This window comes from Camellia sinensis, chromosome 12 (assembly GCF_055761805.1).
Source record: "Camellia sinensis isolate YWXY chromosome 12, ASM5576180v1, whole genome shotgun sequence".
NCBI lineage: Eukaryota > Viridiplantae > Streptophyta > Magnoliopsida > Ericales > Theaceae > Camellia > Camellia sinensis.
In genome coordinates this window covers 146,551,149-146,557,472 of record NC_138972.1, presented here as the reverse complement: position 1 = coordinate 146,557,472, position 6,324 = coordinate 146,551,149, and the positions used below count along the sequence as shown (strand labels likewise).

The 6,324-nt window shown below is 28.4% G+C and overlaps 1 pseudogene; it reads left to right on the top strand.

Moving 5' to 3' along the window:
- Window positions 1-3,892: 3,892 nt before the first annotated feature.
- On the top strand, window positions 3,893-4,826 carry LOC145803964 (protein BIG GRAIN 1-like B; annotated as a pseudogene).
- Window positions 4,827-6,324: the final 1,498 nt, after the last annotated feature.

The window sequence follows — 6,324 nt, the reverse complement described above, 5'->3', positions numbered from 1 at the left end:
GAAACTAAACACACTGATTAGTTTTTTTATATGCATAATTTCATAATTCATTTTGATTTTATATCATGATAAGTAGATTCTAAAATTTTTAGTTTTAATTAAAAAGAATATACACAATCAAAATTTATGACATTTTGAAGTTTGAATCAAACAAAATAACTAACTTGATGTTGTTGAGTGTGCAAGTAAGGCGCTCCCACTAAGGACAAATTTGTTTGAATTTTCATTAAAATTTGAAGAACAAAACTTAATAAAAAAATAAAATCTAAGGTGATTTGGAATTGCCAATTGTATGCCTATCACAGTTTTTCTATTTAAATACTAATTGTGGAAGTTGGTAATAATTAAACAACAAAATCTCTCTCTTTAAATAGTTATGATTCATATCTAGGTTTATACCTTATGTGATATTTGTTTATAACTCATTTTTTTAATAGTTATGACTCTCATGTGATTGAATTATGTCATAAATTACATATGGTATAACGTTACCTTTATAATATTATTGTAAACTTGGTGTATTAGTAAATCATACTAAAATGAATCTGGTCAAAACATTTTAAATTCGAAATACTTTTGTGAGCATGAGGCACTACTAAGAAATGACATCATAAATACAATCTTGAGAGATTTTACATTATTTTCTTATTTCCAATGTTTTTGGTCTATAATCACTCTTGTGAATGCACCATAAACTCACCCTTTGACCTTTCATAAATTAAATCAAAATATTTGGAAGGTTCCTAATTTTTATCATGGATTTTAAAATTTTGAGAATAGTTATATATGATATAAATATTATAGTAATATAGTAAGAAAAAAGTAAGCAAAATAGTAATATAGTAAGAAACAAGTTTTAATTTTTTTTTTAAAAGAAATAAAAATCAATGGGAGATGATTAGCTTGGAGAGATATGAAATATTTTTTTATCTTTCCTTTTGAGAACTATAAATTATAGAATTATTAATATTTTGAAAACTATATTACTTAATGGATTAGCCAATTTAAATTTGTTTTTTAATTCAATAAATTTACAAATTATTATGAGGTTTTGGAGCTCCCACAATATTCCTCACGAGGGTACAAAACAAATCAAAAAAAAAAAAAAAAAGTGTACAACAGAAATTAAATGTGTGTAATTAAATCAAAATATTTTGAAGGTTCCCAATTTTTATCATAAATATTTTGATTTATTAAGTCATTTTGTTTATTTAATTTTCTTTAATGTTTCAAAAATTTGGAGCGTCACATTTCCAATTTTAAAATTGATAACATTATCAATTTTTTCATTTAATTTTTTTTTCTTTTCAGTTTTGCACATCAATGTTCCATCATCAAGGTCCTTTATAGACACAAATTTTTAGTTTTGCACAAAAAATAATTCAAAAAAAAATTATTATTATTATTTTTTTGAACATATTTTTTTTATAGTTTTTTTTTTTAAATTTAAAAGTTGATGTTTTAAAGTTTTTAAAATCAAAATAAATGTCAAATTATTATATGCTTTTATAGACAATCATAAATGATAAACTTAGATTACTAAAAATTTAATGGGACTTGAATGTCAAAAAAATCTTAATTAGGACTTAATGGAGTATAAGTTCACAAATTAAAACTTGTGTGTAAATGTCTTTTTAAAAAAAAAAAAAAAAATCTGAGGTGATCTGGAATTGCCAATTGTATGCCTATCACAGTCTTTCTATTTAAATACTGATTGTGGAAGTTGGTAATAATTAAACAACAAAATCTCTCCCTTTAAATAGTTATATGACTCATTTCTAGGTTTATACCTTATCTGGTATTTGTTTATAACTCATTTTCTTTTAATAATTATGACTCTCACATGATTGAATTAATTCATAACGAAAATGAGTTGGACCCCCAGTGGGGGTGCTGGGGTCTCCTCCCATTGATCAAAAACTTTTTTTTTTTTTTTTTTTCCACCATTGCCAGCCCCCCACGTGGAGATGGAGTGCTGGGGTGCCACCGTACTGGGGGTCGAAATCATGGCTCTAATTCATAAATTACAAATGGTGTAACATTACCTTTATAACATTATTGTAAACAACTTTAACTTGAAAAAACAAGCAAGAATTAACTATTATCAATGCATATATATAGTTGGTACCTAACTGGCAATTAACCAGAATCGTCTCATTCTATGCACAAGGTTCATAGAATCAAACATGAATAACCATAATAAGCTCTACTCAATATTCTCTCAATCTAAAAATCATTCATAAATTATACTTAGAAAAAAATATTAAAAAGAAATATTTAAAATATGAATTTATTATGTAAATTTAAACTTGGTGTATTAGCAAGTCACACTAAAATGAATCTGGTCAAAACGTTCGAAACTCGAAATCTTTTTTATGAGCTGGAGGCACTACTAAGAAATATCATAAGATTTTACATTACTATTTTGTTTCCAATATTTTTGGTCTATTATCACTCCTGTGAATGCACCATAAACTCACCCTTTGACCTTCCACAAATTAAATCAAAATATTTGGAAGATTCTTAATTTTTATTATGAATTTTTAAAATTTGAGAGTAGTTATATATGGTATGAATAATATAGTAATATAATAAGAAAAAAGTTTTAATTTTTTTAAAGGAAATAAAAATCAGTGGGAGATGATTAGGTTGGAGAGATATGGAATATTTTTTTATCTTTCATTTCAAAAACTATAAATTATATTAATATTTTGAAAACTATTACTTTAATGGATTAGCCAATTTAAATTTATCCTTTAATTCATTAAATTTACAAATTTATTATGAGATTTTAGAACTCCCACAATATTTCTCACGAAAACCTCTTTTTGCTTATATAATATCTATATATATAGATAAAAAAATTTATAATTTAGGCATAAACTCACCCTTTGACCTTTCATAAATTAAATCAAAATATTTGGAAGTTCCTAATTTTATCATGAATTTTAAAAATTTGAGAGCAGTTATACATGGTATGAAAAATATAGTAATATAGTAAGAAACAAGTTTTAATTTTTTTTAAAGGAAATAAAAATCAGTGAGAGATAATTAGGTTGGAGAGATATGGAATATTTTTTTATCTTTCATTTTGAAAACTATAAATTATGGAATTATTAATATTTTAAAAAATATTACTTTAATGATTAGCCAATTTAAACTTATTTTTTAATTCAATAAATTTACAAATTTATTTTGAGGTTTTGGAGCTCCCACAATATTCCTCACGACAACCTCCTTTTGCTTATATAACATATAGATAGATAAAAAATTTATAATTTAGGCATATATATTAGTACATATGAGTGTACAAAACAAATCAAAAAAGAAAAAAAAAATGTACAGACAAAATTAAATGTGTAATTAAATAAAAATATTTTAAAGGTTCCTAATTTTTATCATGAATTTTAAAAATTTGAGAATAGTTATATATGGTATGAATAATATAGTAATATAGTAAGAATTTTTTTTTTAAATTTTTTTTAAAGAAAATAAAAATCAGTGGGAGAAAATATAGTAATATAGTAATATTTTTTTTTATTGTAAAATAGTAATATTTTTTTATTATGAAATAGTAACCGGTGATTTTGCACTGAAAATGCCAAACTGGCTTTGGTTTCAATCTGGGACGCCCCATCCACAATTCCCTTGCCTCGCCTCGCCTCGCCTCGCCTCGCCTTTTTTTTTTTTTTTGTACAACAATTCTCTTTATAAAACCAGACTCTCTTCACAATTCTCTTCATCTTACTCACGTGGCATCTTCTGCTTATGCTTCTCTCTCTCCCTACAAACTTTCTCCACAAAACACCAATCCCCCAACTCTTTTTCTCTTGTTCTTTGCTTCTTCACTCAGTTCATCATATACTAGTCTTGTCTCTCTTTTCTTCCTATAATGGACATGCACAAAAACACCTATATGTACCCATCATTCGCTTCCAGTATTCTCGACGAAATCTGCCGTTCCTTGATGGCGAGAACGAGAAATGCCACGAATTAAAGTTTTACAATGATAGAGTCGTCAAGAAACAGAGTCATGGCAGTATTGTCATGGACGAGGACATGGCGAGCCTCCGCCGAGCATGTCTCCTCGAGAACGAGAAATCGAGGACTTCTTGTTTCACCACAAAGAGGCCAAAGCCAGTGAAGACTACTCATGTTTCGGAGAAAATGGGGAATTTGAAGAATGAAGATGGTTTTGATGAAGTCAAAATTGAGAGTTTTAAAAAGTTTCAGCAATTCAAAATTGAGCTTTTTAAACTCTCTGTTCACTAGAAATTCCAAGAAGACGAAGAACTCAAGCTCATCATCAACTCAAGCATCTACGCGTTCATGACCATCTTCATATTTCAGGTCATGTTTATATAAAACCTCAATGAATTCGGAGGGGAAACCCAACAATGTAACATTCAATCCGGCGAGCGTGATCGTGGACGAAAATGGTCGTTCTTGTGGCCATAACAGTTCCGGCACGTATGGGATGGAAGAGCTAAACCGCCGGCAAGTTCTTGTGGAAAAGAGTCGGAAAATTGAAGAGGCAGCGGCCGCGAGAGAGATTTTGAAAGGGTATGCAAAGAATGCTATGGTGCTCAGAAATAAAAATGCTAGTGGCAACGAAGACGACTATGACGATGCGACTAGTGATTCAAGCTCGGATTTGTTCGAGGTTGATCACTTGGCATTTACTGGGAATAAAAATAGGAGATTTTGTGAGGAATTTCCAGTTTATGCTACTGGCTTGATTCGTTAGTTTCATAATTGTTCTATTTTTTTATAATATCAATTTTTTTTTTTTGAATTTCTAGATATGCTTTTGATTAAATCAAATCTGTCATAGGTTGTTATTATCATTGTTAATTTTTCTATGGTGATTTTGATTTTGATTTTGTATATATATCTTTCTCTAGAATAGGAATTGGAGAGAATATTTGTCTTTTTTCAACATGTGGAGAGTGTTAGGATCCAAATCCATCAGACCAAGAAAAGAGGCAATTGTTTGGGTGCCTATGCCTCTCAAATGCTTATATTTTCTTGGATCTTGAATTTAGAGGAAGACCTTTCGAAGATAAAAAATCTTTAAAAAATTGAAATGTAAAATATTTTTTCCTTTCATATTTCCTTCTCTCTCTCTCTCTCTCCTTCTTCTTCTTTTTTTTTTTTTTTTTTGACAATCAAATTCAAAATCTAAACTCAAATTTAGTTTGTAATCACCTTTAACCATTGCAACTTTCTCTCTATATTTCTATGATTTAGGGATGGTTTGAGATGATCTAAATAAAGTACAGTTTTTAACTTTTTATGAAATATGGATTGGGTATGGATTAGGTTTGAAGTGATGGGATAGAGAGGTGATGTGACTTAAATACGATAGTGACTTTTTGACTTTTTTAAGGAATGCCAAACAAGGCTTTAGCTACCAAAGTTTTTTAATGCATATGTGGTAATTATGTATCAAAAAAAGGAAGAGGAAATGGAAGGTTGAAATTAGTTACCCCAAGAAGGAAGAGGAAGTGATACAACAGCATTAAGAAATGGAAGGTTGAAATAAAGTTAGATGGCTCAACAAAAAAAAAAAAAAAAATGCAATTTATCTCATTATATAAAACGTAGGGAGAAAAATACTATTATATAAAACAAAAATGTTGTGTAATTTTTAGATTCCAAAGTATTACCTCATCTTTTTTTTTGAAAATTCAAAATTTACAACACATGCTAATTAATAATTCAATCATATATATTGTGATTTATATTTAGTTATTTTGTGATTTATATTTGAATGATGAATTCTTTTAGAATTATCTCAACTTTCATTATTCCAGTGATTTTACAAGGATCTGCATCAAAATTCGTTAATTTGGCACTATTTTTTTAAAAAACTAATTGGTGTGATCTATTTAGAGCATTATGAATTTGATTAGGCCTTTAACAAGAACATTTAATGTGATTACTCTTTTGAAGATTGTTACGATTTGAGATCTTTTTGGTATTGGCTGAATGAGTACTTTGTCAAATCTGCTGTGAAGCTACTTTTTTTTTTTTTTGATCAGCAAAGAAAATTTTATTGATAAAAGATAGAAAAAGAGGGACTTGACTGAATTGCATCATAGCTCAAAAATACATCCCAACTAGGTTGGCACCTATAATTGAGCCCAATCATATGCAAGCCAAGGCCGATACAAAGGTTGATGAGACCTCAACCAAAACTGGGAAAGAAAAAAAAAGGGAACAGAGGACTGTATCCTGTAGGGGACTACAATTTGTGGCCCTTCAATCCAGCCAAACAGTACATGAAATCATGGATTGTGTAATTAGGCAAATGACAAGAGA